Source organism: Alexandromys fortis, unplaced genomic scaffold, assembly GCF_014885135.2.
Source record: "Alexandromys fortis isolate MF-2015 unplaced genomic scaffold, M_Fortis_MF-2015_v1.1 scaffold_150, whole genome shotgun sequence".
Taxonomy (NCBI): domain Eukaryota; kingdom Metazoa; phylum Chordata; class Mammalia; order Rodentia; family Cricetidae; genus Alexandromys; species Alexandromys fortis.
Window position 1 is genome coordinate 3497247 of NW_026068027.1, and position 17741 is coordinate 3514987.

At 48.6% G+C, this 17741-nt stretch overlaps 1 protein-coding gene across 13 annotated transcripts in view; it reads left to right on the top strand.

Moving 5' to 3' along the window:
• Mical3 (microtubule associated monooxygenase, calponin and LIM domain containing 3) overlaps positions 1 to 17741 on the top strand; it is a 202181-nt gene that overhangs the window by 22374 nt on the left and 162066 nt on the right. The window contains exon 2 of one of the 13 annotated variants that reach the window (XM_050164165.1): positions 10398 to 10505. The exons of the other annotated variants lie outside the window; for them this stretch is intronic. The gene's annotated coding sequence lies outside the window, so the exon portion shown is untranslated. The remainder of the gene's footprint in view (positions 1 to 10397; positions 10506 to 17741) is intronic. 13 annotated transcript variants of the gene reach the window in all.

The following is a 17741-nucleotide window of genomic DNA, read 5'->3' on the forward strand; positions in this document are numbered from 1 at the left end:
CTGGACAGCTCTGACTGCAGCCTGTGTCCTGAGCGCTCTTCAGAGGCCTAAGGAAGGCTAAGAAGGCTGTTACCATCCCTCTCTCTCGACTAAGAAGGTAGTGGTGTCAGGGTTCCCTGTGGCCTCACAGACTCCTATGACTTTTTCTCTGTGTAGCCCTGGCTGTCCTGGAACTCACTCTGTAGACCAGGCTAGCCTGGAACTCAGAGATCCGCCTGCTTTGACCTCCCATGTGCTGGGATTAAAGGTGTGTGCCACCACTGTCTGGCAACTCCTGTGACTTTGAAAAACCGTAATTACACATCCCCTTCCCTCTGGTCACCTGGCTGAAATGCCTTCAGGGGAATGGGTAAGGAAGCATTAGCTTTGTTTGTTTTGAAACAGGGTCTCACTCTGCCACCCTGGACCTGGAACTTGCTATGTAGACAGGGTTGGACTTGAACTCGAAGGTCCTCCTCTCTCTGCCTCCTGGTTAAAGGTGTTGGGATTGAAGATGTGTCCCTCCATGTCTGACCATTTTGGGGAGTTGGTTCTCTCCTTTCACTGTGGATTCCAGGGATCAAATTCTGGTCAGACTTCTGCCACAAGCACTTTAACGCACTGAGCCGTCTCACTGGCCCTGGCATGGGTTTGTCATTCCCGAGGCTGAAGCCCGAATCAGGTGTCGTCACCTTAGTTTCTTCATGGCTAGGAGGTCGGCTGGGGAACCTTCCACTGTGTGTAATTAACTGACCAATGGACTTTTTAGAGTGGAGCCTTTGACCCAGTTAGGCCTTCACCAGTTGGATTCACCTATTGCCCCGTGAAAATGGAGAAAGGAAGTATTTAACTAGAAACTTGGATGCTGCCAGTTTGTCTCCTAGACAGGTAGGCTATTCTCAAAACCAGCCTTGCAGAGGTGGGGGCGGGAGCCAGCGTTCTGTCGTTGGTGTTTTAAGGGCCTCTGAACAAATGGGCTTGATAGTCAGTGATTGCAGAGTAGCCATCATAGTTGCTGCGTCCCGAGTGTCCTCATGGGTCAAGTGCCCTATGTACACGCACCATTCCTCCGTTTGACAGTAAGGTCATATCCATAAACTCAGTGAGTTGCATAAAGCCGAGCCTATAATGACCGTCATATAAGATGACCCATTGAGGAAGCAAAGGACGAGGGATTGAAGAAGAAATAGCCAGTGGTAAGTTGAGTCAAGCCCTCAGGATTCGCTGACTCCTGTGTGCCCAGCCCTGGCAGAGAAGGCAGAATAAGGAGAGCTCCTGGGTCTGTGTCACACTCAGCCAGAGAGCAAGGAGCGGGAATTTCCCTAAGGGCTTCAGGTACTGACACATTCGCACTTGCCGTGTTTAGTGAAGAACTACAGAGGCTGCAGGAAGTTACCATATTTGTGCAGGGCAGCACAAAAACAGTACACCATCCTGTGTGGTGATATGTGATTTATTTGGTCAGGATCCCTGCCCTTTGGCGGCAAGCAGATCCATACTGCTGCAGCACAATACTCTCCCTAGCCTGGCTTGCTTGTCTCTCGCGTACTACTGTGCGGCTTTCTAGACTTCGCCTGCCTCCTGTGCTTGAGGCTGGGATGTTTGTATTTTGCCAACTGGGTCGGGTTGTTTTGTAGCTCTTCCCCAAGGACCCTGGCTGCAGGAAGGGCTGGGCCACCTCCCCTTCCTGCAGACTGCCTGCCACTGGGTCCATCCCCACTGGAGATCTGTTGGCAGGTGCTCTTGTCCGTGCCTCTAGCCACTGCTTGCCAAGTAGAGAGACAGGTAGTCCAGTGGCAGTGTAGACCTTCCTAGAGGACATACTGCCGGCCACACCCTCTTCACAGGTGTTCTGACAATCTTCTTGGTCACTTTGAGGTTTAGAACCATCTTAGGACGGCCAGGGCGCCTCTGCAGCCACAGCTCCAACACTGTTCCTGCTCTGACCTCGGAGCCTGGGTGGAGCCCTGGGGTCATGTTTCAGATTTTCAGATACCTCTCCAAAGTCCCCACCTTTTGTTGCTATATTTGGGGGGCAGATGTGGACAAAGGCCTCCTCAGACTTCTCAATGCTGTGTGCTCAGTGACATACAGTTTTGCTTCTTTTTAGTCTCCCGTTTCCTGGGACCTTTGGGTCACTTAGCTCCGTTGCAGTGGAAATGCTTGTATAGCCAGGAAACAAGTCAGGTGTCTTCCAGCCTCTGCCTCTCGTGGACCGGCTTGATTCCATTTGGTGAGCATGTTTGGTTCACACTGTTCCTGTAGAGTTTTCTCTGGCCAGTGATCCCCGAGCAGTGCTCATGGGCCTAAAGGTGATGCATGGAAATGTGTCCCCCTCCAATAAAATAGTGCCTGTCTTGTGTGACATAGTTCCTTCTCTAGGATCATGACGTTTTGTCCGTATGTGATCTTTAAGCATTCTGATCTTTCACCATTGGTACAAATGACTGCTTGTCTTTTTGTTTTGGGTTTTAAAACAGGGTCTTGCTATATGGCCAGGCAGCCTTGAGCTTCCGGAGGCCTGTGATTGCACGTATGAGCAGCCTACCCTGCTCTCCTGTTGCTTTTACTTCTTCATCCCACTACCAGACATGCAGCCTCAGAGGCACCGAGGCCGCTGGACCTGGACTCCGGCTTCCCTGGCCTGCCGTCTTGGCTTGCGGGTGTGGTAGAGCTAGGTGCCGTCATGGGCTGTCAGTCAGGGTGTCTGCTGCGTTGGCAGGGGCTGGCTGGCCCAGCTTGTGCTCATGCACTATTCATCGGCACGCCAGAAGTTGTCTGTGCCGTCTTCCCAACTGCGCTGCCTCCTCACGCGTCCCATGTAGAGTTGCCTGTCTTTTGTTTGTTACCAGGTTGTTTTGCAAGTTCTTGCGGGCTCTAACATACTTGAGCACCTGCAACAGGCAGGACAGTCAGTGGCACCGAGAGGGCTCCTGTGGTAAGGGAGGGATTTGGCTAGGTTAGAAAGGGAATCCGTCTCCTGGTGTCTATTTTAGAAGTGTCCTTTATGTTATGGTCTCTTTTTTCTTCTTACACTAGTATGCATAGTTATGTGATGCCCTCTGAATAGGTTGGGAGCATAAGGATCAGAGAGACTAGCTTGTCTGAGCTCTCTCAGCTCAGACACAGTGGTTTTGACTCAAGGGTGGAGCCAGATGGGAGTGTGTGACCTCATGTGTGTTCCTTAACCTCCCTGGGCTCCGCTTCCTTCTCAGGATCATTGGGGTGGTAGATGGCATGCCTCTGCTTCACGGCTACAGGCCAGCAGAATTCCACCAGGCACATGTTAGGCACACAGTGCCCTCCATGCCTCTGCTTCTGAACTTGGAGTGCAGGCCTGGGGCACAGGGTACTCTCTCAGGTAAGAAGTAGCCTTGGGCAGCATGTGTGGGTTCAGGCCGTGCAGTGAGCTAGGGGCGGGTTCCTGTCCTGGGAGCGGGAATGCAGGACAGGAAGCTTGAGCAGTGCCAGCTTCAGGGAGGAGCTCAACCTGCCGCTGGGCCTCTCCTGCAGTCCCATCCAAGGCTGACTTCACTTGCGCCCTTCTAATTGCCTCCCCCTCTTGCTGGCTCTCTGATTACTGTCTGCCTCGTCCCTCTGCTCAGCATTCTCTCTCCTACTAGTAATCTTTTAAACTTCCTGAAATCATATATTCATTAACTTATTGATCCGGCCTCTTGACCTGCCGCACTGTACTGGGTTTTAGGGCAAGGGCAGGTTGGTGGAAATGTATGTTGTCACTGCCTGCTTCAGAAGATGTAGTACTGACATGGGCTGTGTGTGTGTGTGTGTATGTGTGTATGTATGTGTATGAATATTTGTGTGCATGTGTATGTGTGTACGTGTGTGTGTGTGTGTGTGTGTGTGTGTGTGTAAAGGCAAAAATAGTATGAGTCATTGATTGGGAAAAACAAGAGTGATTACAGCTATAAACTTCTGAGAACCAGTTGTGTGACCTGCCCAGTGTTTGTTTGGGTGATGCATGCATGGTCAGTTCTACGTCATCTGAATTTCACAAGTGAGGACATACAAACACTAGCATGTACTATGGACCCTCAGGACACGGAGAGCCACCTCGGGTGTGACCCCTGGCCTACAGAGAAGGTGTGGTCATATGCAGCCTAGGTCATTGATGGTTGTTTAGGTGAGAAGAGCGTCCTTTAAAAAACTTTATCTTATTTATATAAATGTTTGCTCACGAATGTCTGCTTCCCCCCCACACTTTATAAATATTTTAGGTTTGTTTTTTTGGGGAAGTTTTACAATGTTTTCTTCTGTCTGTCTCCCCTTCTTTTTCCACTCAATTTTGTGCCCCCTCCCTTTTATTTCTTGCTCATCAAGAACATCTGGCCAGGTGGTGGTGGTGCACACTTTTAGTCCCAGCACTTGGGAGGCAGAGGCAGGCGGCTCTCTGTATGAGTTTGAGGCCAGCCTGGTCTGTAGAGTGAATTCCAGGACAGGCTCTAAAGCTACAGAGAAACCCTGTCTCAAAAAAAACAAAAACAATCAAAAAAAGAAAAAGAAAGAAAGAAAAGTGTGTTTCGCCCCCTTCTAAGGCTCAGCGATCATTACTGAAGATGATGGGAAGAGTTTAAGATCCAGAGGCTGTGGATGAATACAAGGACACAGTGTCATCCATACCCAGCACGGCAGCAGCCTCCGAACTCACAGCAGTTAGTACCAGCTGCACAAGCTCCATGAAAGCTCGAGCCCGACCAATCCCAGCATAGGGAGGTGTGAACATAGATGTGAAGTCTCACCTCCACCCCAGGAACCGTTGGCGGCTGATAGCTCCCGGGAGAGCGACAGTCAAAGTGCTTTTTGTTTGTTTGTTCGGTTTTGGTTTTTTTGAGACAGGGTTTCGCTGTAGCTTTGGAACCTATCCTGGAACTAGCTGTTGTACACCAGGCTGACTTCAAACTCACAGACATCTGCCTGCCTCTGCCTCCTGAGTGCTGGGATTAAAGGCGTGCGCCACCACTGCCCAGCTAGGATAGTCAGTTCTTAGAGTGTTGTACTTGGTATGTTGACCGTGCTCCAGTGTAAGGCCACCTCTCCATGGGCAGCACAGAGAAAACGGTCTGTAACAGAAGCAGTAGCTTAGGGTTGAGAGCAAGCCCAGGACGTCATAGGCAGTGAGTGGCAGCCCTGCTCCCCGGGAGCTGAGCTCAGTACCTTGAACCTGAACCTCTCTGCTAGGCTCTGCCTGGGTGCTTTCCTGTCCCAGTGGAATCTCGGTGTCGCTGGGCAGATAGACACACAAATAGGTGAATCCCTTGCCGTGTGGTCAGAGCTGTGATGAGGGTAGACGCAGGGTGCAGTGGGAGCTGAGGAGAGGGAGCCAGGAATTCTTCCCAGAGCCCTGAAAGGCAGGCTAGTGGCCAGCTGAGAAGGTCTTTCTGAAAGATGATGAGAACGGCCGTTGGTTCCCAGGGTCTGTGTATGCCTCCGCACACCTTATAGACAGAGGTTATGGAGGTGGTGCGTCCAGAGTAACAGTTTGGAAGTCATATTGGAAGATAGGGAACAGGGTCGGAGAGATGGGGGTGCAGGGTCATTGTGGGAGGAGTCGGCACACTTTGTGTATGGGCTGGGGAGTAGGCATTTCAGTTCTGGGCGCTGGGTCCTTTCCAATGCAGCCCCCTCAACTCTGCTTTTGTTTTGTTTTCTGACTTCTCCTGACAGACTTTGACATTCTCCGGGTAGACAGCTGCCAACCAGAGAAACTTTATGCTCATCTTTGGGAATACATTGGGCTCACTTAGAGGAATGAATATGGGTCACCCCAAAACAGTCACATCTCTGTAAAGCTCCATTTCAGGGTGGGCGGTGACCTCCCAGAAACTGCATTAGGATCCTCACCTCAGCCAACCTTCCACTTCTCATATGCTGAAGTGTGCGCCCGCCACACACAGCTCAGGGAGGATCGCTCCCAGCTGGGAATCCCCCACTTCCACGAGGGACTGTTAATAGTCTGATCTTGTGATGATGAGATGGCTTTGCCCATGCTCAGAGGACAGCCTTCCAGGAATGTGGGAAAGGCGTTGAAGATAATGCAATGCAGATGGGTGTGGCTACAGGCCTCTGAAGCTGTCATTTATGAAAGAAGAATTTCATGTAGTTTTCATTTATTATAAAAACAAATCTTGCCGGGTGGTAGTGGCGCATGCCTTTAATCCCAGCACTCGGGAGGCAGAGGCAGGCGGATCTCTGTGAGTTCGAGGCCAGCCTGGTCTACAAGAGCTAGTGTCAGGACAGGCTCCAAAGCTACAGAGAAACCTTGTCTCAAAAACTAAAACAAAACAAAACAACAACAACAATAACAAAAAGCCGAATCTTGCTGGGTGGTGGTGGCACATGCCTTTAATCCCAGTGCTTGGGAGACAGAGGCAGATAGATCTCTGTGAGTTTGAGGCCAGCCTGGTCTACAGAGCAAGTTCCAGGATAGCTAGGGCTGTTACACAGAGAAACCCTGTCTCAAAAAACAACAAACATATAAATAAAATGAATCTTGTTTTTGATGTCCCCTCAATAATTTAAATTATATAAAGAAAGCGTTATTAACTTGGAGGTTGGATTTGGCCACTGGTTGGTGTTTGCCCACCCCCAGCAGTTGGTAATAATTCAGATGTAACATGACAAAGGACTGGGCCAGGATGTTGGCATTGAAGATAAAGAGGAAGGGACCTGATGCCAGAGACCTCTGGAAAGAGGATTCTGATTAGCTAGCAGCGAGGAGAGGGGGGAGCCAGGCAAAGCGGGAGCTTCTGGTTAGGTATTTCCTGGCCCCTTTCAGTAACGAGGGCCCAGAAGCATGAGCCAAGAGCACGCGTGAGTGCTGGAGAAAGCCCAAGGGAGCAGAGTCTGTCTGTGCTTCCAGGTGCTTGTCAGCGTGCAAGTTGTCTGATGTCTCCCTCCGCACACATGCCATCTTGCCTGTCAGCCTCTTTCGCCGCCTTGGTTTCGGGTGCACTGGCAGGAAGTCCTGCTGTAGCAGCTGTGTGTTGGGGCCAGGCGGATATTTTGGCAAAATTTCCTATTTAGGAGAAGCTGCAAGAGCAGCACCGTTCTCTAGATGCATGTGTTAGGTTTCATTGTGCGCGTCTCGCCCAGTCGCTTTGCCGTCCCACTTCTCTACCGGGGATGCTTCGGTGCAGAGTTACCCAAAATAAGATTCCATGGCCTCAGGGCACTTAGCACCAACGGGGAGCTGGAGCCTGAACGGTTTTGAAGCTAGTGCCCCTCCTGCAGCTCTTACTGCTAGCTAACTGCCATACCCAGATAGTCACAGGCTCTTATCAGGGGGCTATCTGCCTTAGACCCAATGGGATTCTCCCGCATGCCAACTGGGGCTACTCAGGGGTCCCTCAGGACTAGCCATGGCCTGGAGGGAGAGCAGTGTGGGGCCAGAGGGTCACCTCTATCACTGTCTTGAACTTGAGGGTCAGTTCTCTGTCTTTCCTCACATCGCTCTTGCTGTCCCCGCCAGCTGTGCCAAGACGCCAGCCCACAGGACTGCGGGCACAGCACGGGTGATCTGTTGAAGCCGTGGTGCAGCTTCCCCTGCGCCTTCTTCTCTTCCATTGCTTTTCAGCCTGCGGACCATGAGTTTTAAGATACATCTGCCCCCGCCCCCAACCACCACCCCAGGCTTCATCTGGAAAATAAAATGAAGTGAAATTTCAGTAATTTACTTTGGAAATAAGGTGTGTGAAGGGGTCCTAACGTTTCTGACTTGGGCCAAGGTGATTTTCTCTTTGTTACTTTTTAAAAAGACTGAAACCAGAAAGGGGAGTGTTTAAATGCATGGCCCTTGGTTCCAGCGGTATGTGATTCTTGGTGTTCTGCTTGGGTGAGGGGGGAAGAAAAAAAGGGAAGGTTGTCTTCTAAGTGTAAAGTTGATGATCCATCGCAGTGAGCTAAATTCTGTCACATTTAAACACTCATAGCCTTTGTAAACGTCCGTAGCCTTTGTAGATTTGTCCGGGCCCTTCTCAGGGCTTAGTTATCACTGACCCCGTCAGAGCCGACCCACGTCACCCAGGACATATGAAATACCAAGTCAGGAGCCCCATCATCTGTAGTCTTAAGGCCTTGCCAGGCATTGAGAGGCTGGGCAGCCATCAGTGAGGGTGAAGGTGTGGTACCCTCTGCATCTTCTGTAACCCCCTTACCCATTCCTGATGAGAAATCCTGGGTCTGGTGCTAGGCGGGAAGCTCAGAAGTCAGTGGATGGTTCTGCCTCCCATTCTGAGTCAGGGGAGGTGTTGGCTGCCCGATGTGAGAGTGAAGCCGGGCAGGTGTGCTCCGAAGCAGCCTGCGGTGCCCTTCACACGCTGCTTGCTCGGCACAGACGGGGACACGCCCTCCTCTCATGCAGGGGTGCTTGGTGAGAGGGTTTGCCACACTGCCCTGGCAAGCCTGCTTGTCCTGAACCCTCTAGTCCACGGACTCCACAAGACAACACGCACACATTGAGCAGCACCGACTTTCCCAGAGACCTGGAGGTGTGGAGGTTGTGGCTCTGTTTTCAGAGTTCACTGTTCACTCTGGAAGTCAATAGAACATGAAAGAGTAGCCAGTGAGCAGCAGGAAGGATACAGAGTCAGGTCAGACTTGATGAGCGTTCTGCTGCCTTGGGGCAGCTGTTCCTGTTCCCCTGCTGCCCCTGCTCAGGTTACTTGGCTTTGGATATATTCCCCGCATGTCCCTGCTTATGGGCCTCACACAGACCCTCCCATCTACAGAAAGAAACACCCTTTCCTAAGGTACCACAAGACTGAAAACCTAAAAACCCTAAAAGCTCAGAATCAGTTTAAAATTTCCATGTAAAGTTGAGTGTATTGACCTGATCTTACAGTTCTAGCTGCTATAGGAGGCAGGAGAATTACTTGAACTTAGGAGAGTAAGACCAGGCTGTGCTGAGGCTGGAGATATGGCTCAGTGGTTAAGAGTACTGAGTGCTCTTCCAGAGGACCTGGGTTCAGTTCCCAGCCCCACATGGCAACTCGCACCTGCCTGTACCTCCAGTTCTAGGGGATCTGACACCCTTACATGGACACATGCAGGCAAAACACCAGTGCACATAAAACAAATAAATTAAGAAAAAAAAAAACAGGCTGGGCAACTGTATTGTACAGGGAAAATAATCTTAGTGTGGCATGATGTGTCTGCATACCTTTAATTCCAGCTCTTAAGAGGCAGAGGCAAGTGGATCTCTGTGGGTTCAAGGGCAGCCTGATCTACATAGTGAGTTCCAGGACAGCCAGGACTACATAAAGAGCCCAGGTCTCAGAGTCACATAACCCCCACTACTTTCTCTGTTTCTCCAGAGTGCCTGCCACCGACTAGCATGTTAGCTAATTTATTTATGTGTACTGAGAGGGTGTATGTAGCTGTGGAGCTAGAGCAGAACCCCTGGTTTTAGGTCTTGCTGTCACCATTTTACATGCGTGACCTTGGGCAGGTTCCTTAGCTCCTCTTCTTTGTCACCTCAGGATTTTTGCTAAGTGTGATTTAGTGTTGATAAATGCTCAGTACAGCAGCTCACATGGATTCTGTACTATATAGGTGTTTGGTCAGAGCCTTTTCTGTCTTTCTTCCTGTAGCGTGGAAGCTCCATGAGGTCATCCGTCCTTTGCAGATCTTGTCTGTCCTTGAGAACAGCCGTAAAGCGGGCAGCGAGAACATAGGGAGTGAGTGACTGGGCAGTGGGAAACGTCAGCCTAGCAGGGTGTCTGGGAGCATCTGAGCATGGACATTGTGTGGACAGCCGAGTCCACCTTGGTCCTCTGTCACCGTGCCATTAGGGGCTTCATGAGCTGGCTGCAGAACGGGAGGGAATTCTGTGCAGTGTGTGATCTATCGCAGCCTCTCCCGCCAGGCTGGAGCAGCAGCAGGTGCTGGTCCCTTCCCCGCCTTAGCACAGCTTCCAGTGATTCAGGCAAGTCCTGAGTTCAGGGTCGCAGAAGGGGACAGAACAGGATGCTGGGTAGCCAGATGCCGCCACCAACAGCCTGAAGTGGCTCTCGAGGCTCTGTATTGTTAAACTTTTATGCTAAGTACCAGGTTTTGTACTTTGGTATCTGTGGTAACTTAATTTTGTTTTAAATTTAGGGATGTTGGGGGGTTAGTACAGGGACTTCCGTTTGCTCCGTGCTGAGATGTTTTTTCTTGTTTTTGACATTTGAATTTTTTCTTTGTATCTAAGTTGTTGTACCCCCAAGATTTCCAAGTGCTTCAGTGGGTGTCCCTGAAAATAGGGGTGTTTTCTGTGATGGCTGTTCTTGGTTATCAATGTAACTACATCTGGAATTAACTAAAAACCCAAGTGTCTGGGTATACCCATGAGCGATTTTTTTTTTCATAATTAAATCATTTGAAGTGGGAAGACCTACTTTTAATCTGGATCTTTTCAGATGAGAAGATCCACCTTTAATCTGGGCCACACTTCCTGCTGGGAGCCCATTAGAGGACATGGAATAAGGAAGCTTGCTCTCTTTGCCTGTTTGCTCTCGCTCTCCCTGGTGAGTCTTTTCCTTTACTGGTATTAGAGCCTGCCTCTTCGTGATTCTGGCTTATACTGAAGACCAGCTAAGACTCCAGCCTTGTGGACAGAACAACTACTGGCTTCTTGATTCTTGGACCTTCCATTGGTGGGCAGTCGTTGTTGGACTAGCTGGACCACACACAGCCTGTAAGCCTAGTAGGAGGTGTGGGCCCCTTGTTCTATCCTGCCCGGCTGGGTAGCGTTCACCCAAAAATAACCACACGGAAATCTGTATTAATTAAATCACTGCCTGGCCCATTAGTTCTAGCCTCTTATTGGCTAACTCTCACATCTTGATTCAACCCATTTCTAATAATCTGTATGTCACCACGAGGCTGTGGCTTTCCAGGAGAGATTCAGCATGTCTGACCTGGCAGCTTCATGGCGGGCAGCTCTCTGCATGCCTTTTTCCTTTTGTCTACTCCACCTACCTAAGGGCTGTCCTATCAAAAGGCCAAGGCAGCTTATTTATTCAACCAATGAAATCAACACAAATGCAGAAAGACCTCCTACACCATTTCCCCTTTTTCTGTTTAAACAAAAAGAAAGGCTTTTATTTTAACTTAGTAAAATTACATATAATAAAACAGTTATCAAGCAAGAGTTACAATTACAATATTTAGATCTATTTTATCTTTAATAACAATGGAAAGCTATAACTATCTGTTTTTTTAACTCTATCAAAGACTCCAGAAGGATATATTACTTAAGTAAACAAGAAGTAAGCAACTTCCAAAATTCTAGAAACGACAGAGACATCTCGCTACCTGGGCAGTCACCCAAAGTTCTTCTGTACCGTTGGGGCATCCATCTTTGGCCTACAGGCTCATAGCATCCAGCAGACATTTCCATGAAGCAGGAAATTTCAAAGACAGTTTAGTCACTTTTTGTGTCCTGTAAAATGTCTCTCAGACTCTTCCATGAAACAGGAACCCCGAAGGATCATCTCACCTTTAGGCAAGTTTAGCAATCCTCCCTCTGCGGATTTTGCCTGTCCAATGAAGCAGTCCAGGCAAGAGTAGTTTCTTACCCAAATGGCTAACCAACTCCATAAGGAGTCTCTTCGATGCCCATCTTTCTCTTGAAGTAGATTGGTGCTGCCAGGAGCAGACGTGTCTCATTGTCATGAAAAGCCCTAAGTTATTAAAACATTAAATGCCATATATTGTAGTCTTTGAAAGATATGAAGAATGCCTATCTAACTGAAATATATCTCTATATATCTAGAAAATCTAACTAACATGACTACAAGCTTGATTATTATTGATGATTATCCATTAACAACCTATACATTCCTAATTATACATTACATTTTCAATGAACTACACAATCACAATACCTTAATCAAGATCAGAAATACATATACATATAACAAAATTGACCTTAAACTTGTATCAATAAAGTAAAATTTATACCAATGTAAATTATTCATATCTATATCATATCCCCCTTTAAGTACCCACCAGGTCCCCGGGCCAAGAGGGACCTTTGCCTTCTGTAGACTGAGCTTAGAGGAAGCTGGGAGATGGTATTTCCACTTCGCAGTTAAAGCTGGGTCACTTGTAGGACTGCATATCTTGCTCTTTTCCCCAAGAAGACCCTACAGCCCTGAACTACATCTGAGGTCCCCCCTTAGCACCCCACCACTCACTCCCCATGTATCTCAGGTTCATAGTCCTTCCCAGGTTTGTGGGTGATACCTCACCCCATCACCTTCCGGGGGTGCGATGGCTCAGGGGGCAAGAATGGAGGGCGCCTGGTGTAGCAGCCCACGGGTGAGGCCGGGAGGGGTGCCGCAGGCTGTGGACCTGTGGGCAATATGTGTGCCTGCAGCTAGATGATAAGGAAGGAGCGAAGAGGTGGAAGTTCTGGGGCAGAAAGGGTGCTTTTGGGGGGTCATGTGAGAGTCCCCTTTACAGGCTGGTGGGCCACTTACTCCCATGGGTGGGGAGGAGGGCTCTGGTTTTCTTTCGGGTAGGAAACACTTCTGTCAGCCAATAGGAATTGGCCACTGACTTGTACAGGCTTTGGTGGTGGTTTTGAATGTTCATCTGTTGTGTGGCCCTTGGCCCCTAGGTACAGGTTACATGGGGTGGGGGCAGACATGTGTAGCAGTAAACAGTGACAGGAGGGGTGTGACAGAAGGTGGTTGGGGAAGCTGTCACTTCGGGTGGGGGGGAGGTCCCGTCAAACAAACCTGTGCTCGGAGGCCCTCTGTGTCTTTATTCCCAAATGGTCCCCTTCATGTGCCTGCCAGAAGTGTGTGACTGTCAGTTCTCCCTGGAAGGGAGTAGGCCAGGCTTCCCTCCTGACGAGGTAGAGTAGTGATAGGCACGCTCAGAAATACACGGTGCCTTCCGGGTGTGGTGGCACGAATCTGCCATCTTAGCCTTAGGAGTGGAGTTAAGAATCAGCCTCGGTCACGAGAGATGCTGTCGTTAAACAACAGCAAAGGAAGTATGTGATACTTTTTCATATCTTCCTGGAGTCCACATATTTGGTTAAGAGACTGGGCCTAATTTTAGGGGTGAACTAGGCTGGGGTCGTGAGCTGAAGAGGGACTGTCTTACGGAAAGTCACTGAAGGGCTATGGAGATAGCTCAGTGGGTAAAAGCCCTTACCATGGAAGGGTAACGACAAAAGTTCAGATCCCCAGAACCCATGTAAAGCTGGCCTCCGTGGTGTGTGTCTGTATACCCAGTGTTCTTTGGCAAGATCGGACTCATCTATAGGAGCTCATGGGCCAGCTAGCCTGGTGTGCATAGCTGAGCACAGCAAAGAGACTGTGGTTGTAATCTGATCTGCACACACACACACACACACACAGGTTTCTTTAAAAAAAAAAAATCACCGGTTGCATTGGGGATTTCTTTCAATGAATTCCTAGCACCCACATGGTGGTTCACAACTTTCCCTCACCCTCTTCCGGCCCCTGCAGGCACCTGGTATGCATGTGGTGTAAATACTTACATGTAGGCAAAACACTATATATAAATCAATCAAAAAAAATAGTAGTGGGGCTGGAGATATGGCTCAGTGGTTAAGAGCACCGGCTGCTCTTCACAGAGGACCTGGGTTCAATACCCAGCACCCACATGGCAGTTCACAGTTGTCTGTAAGTCCAGTTCCAGGGGCTCCAACACTTGCATACAGACAAAATACCAACGCTGTGGGATATATGTTAATGCTTTTGTACATTGTAAAGATTTATCACTTGTATTAGTTTAATAAAACACTGATTGTCCTGTAGCCAGGCAGGAGTATAGGTGGGATGACCAGACTAAGAGAATTCTGGGAGGTCAAAAGGCAGAGAGAATCAGTTACCAGCCAGACACAGAGGAAGCAGGATGAGAATGCCTCATTGAGAAATGGTACGAAATCACGTAGCTAAACATAGACAAGAATAATGAGTAAATTTAAGTCATAAGAGCTAGTTAGTAATAAGCCTGAACAATATGCCAAACAGTTTATAATTAATATAAGCTTCTGTGTGTATCTTTGGGACTGAATGGCTGGGGAACTGAGCAGGAGAGAAACTTCTGTCTATATACCAACACACATAAAAATAAATAAATCACAAAAAAACCTCAATAGTTTTACCATACAGATCATTTAAATCATACGGTTTAAATGGTTTTCAGTGTATTCAGAGATGTACGGCATTTACTGTAACCAACTCTAGGACATTCTGTGATTTCCCCCCCAGTGGCCATGAACTCTGCTTCTCCCTGGCTTCTGTTCTTCCTGTCTGTGGACTGGCTCTTCTGGCGTTTCTTATAAAGGGAGCCATACAGTCACATGTTTGTTATTGTTGTTTTTCTTGGCTGCAGTTTTTCACTCGGCCTGTTTTTAGGGCTTATCCATATTCTTGTGAACATCAGAATTCCATTTTATAGCTGATCACTAGTCTATAAAATTCACCGTCTAGAGCAGGCTGGCCATAAGCTTGCAGCCCTCCATGCCCCGTTTCACATTGGGTTTTCATTCACTTTTCTATGTCAGTGGTTCTCAGTCTTCCTAATGTTTATGTCGTGGTGACCCCAAACTGTACAGTTATTTTTGTTGCTACTTCATAACTGTAATTTTGCTACTGATACGAATTGTAATGTAAATATTTTTGGAGATAGAGGTTTGCCAAAAGGGTCATGACCCACAGGTTAACCACTGATCACCGGGCAGTGGTGGCCCACCCCTTTAATCTCAGCACTCGGAGGCAGAGGTAGCCAGTCTTTGTGAGTTTGAGGCCAGCTTGGTCTACAGAGCAAGTTCCGGGACAGCTAGGGCTGTTAGACACAGAAACCCTGTCTTGGAAAAAAAAAAAAAAGAGAAAAGAGTCACTGCCGTAGCGCAGGTTGGCTCTACTCCTTCGCCGGGTCATTAGGAGTGCTCATGTTTTTGTGTGGCTGTGTGACTTTCCAATCCCGGCTGTGCAGACATAGGAGTGAAATTCCTGGGTTGTCTGGTGAGTGGGTGCTTAGCATCAGGAAGAGCTGCCCACGTGTGTTTGCAAAGCCTCCTGAAGAGGTCCAGGTTCACTGTATTTTTACTAGCGTTCGCTCTTCTGCCTTTCCCTCCCTACCCCCTCCCTTCCGCTGAACTCTGGGCTCAAGCCTCCTTCCCACTCATCTCCCAAGCACTTGGGACAGTGGGGATGCGCGTCTGTGCCCAGCTCCTGCCTGCCTTGCTTCGTCTCCCTGAAGTATGAAGTGAAGTGATGTTGACCATTTAAAACAATAGGTTATCATTTTATTGTTGAATGAGCAGAGTTCTTTTTACACTCTGAAAGTGAGATCCTTATCAAACATGCTGTTGGCAGATATTCTCTCCCATTCTGTGAGTTGTCTTTTCCTTTCCCGGGTTGCGTCTGGACCATGAGACACACAAGTTCTTTTCTTTTGGTCAAGTCCAGCTTGCCTTTAGTTCTCCAGAAAGTCTAGACTTACACGTTAGAGTTCAGGGTTTACAAGTGCTTGCTGCACTGAAGTCTGGAGAGCTGACTTAGCCTCCAACCTTCTCCGGCTTTCTAATCTCAAAACCTTGTTGGCTTAGTTTTAGATCCAGGAAACTTGAAATCCTATGCAAGCAGAACTGGGGTCCTGTAGTCTCTGAAGGCATTTTTCTCAGGCTGCCTCTGAGGAAACCAAAGCCAGGTGTAAGCTGATTCTGACTGAACACAGTGACTGGGGCCCGGGACTCTGGGTTTAGCTGGATTGGAAGTTGAGACAGGTGTTCTGAGGGGTGTGTGAGTCCAGATGTGGAGAACAGAGCTTTGTTGTTGCCAGTGCTGCCCTTAGGACTCTAATGTCACTTAACGGGATTTGCGCTTTATTTGCTCACGTGAAATACAAGCTTGGTAGTAGTGAGTGCATCTGGGTTATGTGGACAAAGGACAAGACCAGAAGTGTGGAGCTGTCTGCTGTCCCGTCCCTCCCGCAGACTTTAGCAGTCCCAAGAAAACACATAACCTCCACAGTGTTCTGCTGACGGTCATCTTTGCTGCCCCTTGGTGTCACGTGACCTTCTACACTCACTAGCAGGTCTTGTGTCCCAGGCAAGGTGGGAAGAACTGGGGGTGTTCCAGAGAATCTGCTGGATGTCCAGGGTCAGTGTAGCTCACTAGTGGGTGGGAATATTGGGTTCTCTTGGAGACACAGTTGGGGTGACTTGTAAATGTGTATTTCACAGCCTCGTTTCTCTTAGCTCTTTGTTTCCGTGCCCAAACTGGGGTAAGTAAATGTATTGGATTTTTTTCTTTGCACGTAATCTGGGCAAGCAGTGAGGGGGCGGAACACAAGAATGAAAATATCAGGAGGACTGAGTAAGGAAACGGGATGAAGGTGAGTTCTGATCTTCTGAATACAAGGAGTCATTAGATAGGAAGCTGTGGCAGTTGAAATAGGGACCGTGGTTCAGTAGCGAAATGCTTGACTAACGTGCATGAGGTCCTAGGCTCTGTTCTGAACACAAAGTTAATTAATTAAGAATTAATCAAAATTAGGAGCTGGAGAGATGTTCGATGGTAGACAGCAGTTGCTGCTTTTGCAGAGGACCTAAGTTTGGTTCCCAGCACCCACATGGCTGCTCACAGTCACCTGCCATTCCAGCGCCAGGGCATTGGACATCCTCTTCTGGTCTTCGGCAGAAGGCACACATGGGTTGCACATATGTACCTGCAAGCAAAACACTTTAAAAAAACTTTTAAAAAATTAAAATAAAGTGTACCCAGGCTTGTTCATTTAGTGTTAACCTAGAGGCGTCAGAATTCATGGGTGACCGTTTCACAAGTGTAATTTTTTTTTATATTTATTTATTTATTTATTTATTATGTATACAATATTCTGTCTGTGTGTATGCCCGCAGGTCGGAAGAGGGCACTAGACCTCATTACAGATGGTTGAGAACCACCATGTGGTTGCTGGGAATTGAACTCAGGACCTTTGGAAGAGCAGGCAATGCTCTTAACCTCTGAGCCATCTCACCAGCCCTCACAAGTGTAATTTTGAAGCGAAATAGGATCTCTTCCACTCTGGTGGGACCTGCTTCAGTCAGGGGGGTGACGGTGGCTAACATTCGCATCTGAGATGCCAGAACGTAGGGCCATTTCCCTGTCGTTCTGCGATCACAAGGTTGACCTAAGACTGACACTTCTTTCCAAGAACCGCTCTTGGAATGGCGTTGGCCTCTGTGTTTGGTGCCTGCTGGGGACATAGTTTCATACACTGAAGATTAAACGGGACATGGTTAAGTTTGGAGGTTAAGTTTGGAGGCTGCCTGAGTTCGGTTTCCATGTCTACCACCACTGTGTCCTCAACACAAAGCTGATGCTGCTACTCACCCAGTGAGATTCTGTAAAGGGCTCGATGACATCACGGCCAAAATAAGAGCATATGAACTAGTGCTTATCACAGAGTAGATGCCCACGAAACGGTACTGATTCTGCTGGTAAGAAGCAGACAGAGGATTAACACGGACACAGCCCTCTCGAATGGAGGTCAGCGTGTCCTGTAGCAGTGCTGGCGTGGCACGGAGTGTGGAAACAGCAACACCACTGCAGACGTTTCTGGTTTGTTGAGCATCTATCCGTGTGTGATTCTGGTTAGTCCCGTGCCGTGGGCTTCCGTGGATGTGGCTTTATTTAATTCTTATAGTTATTCGCAGAGCATGTCTCACCAGCCTGTGAGGCGCATGCTCAGCGCTGGACAGCTGCTCACAC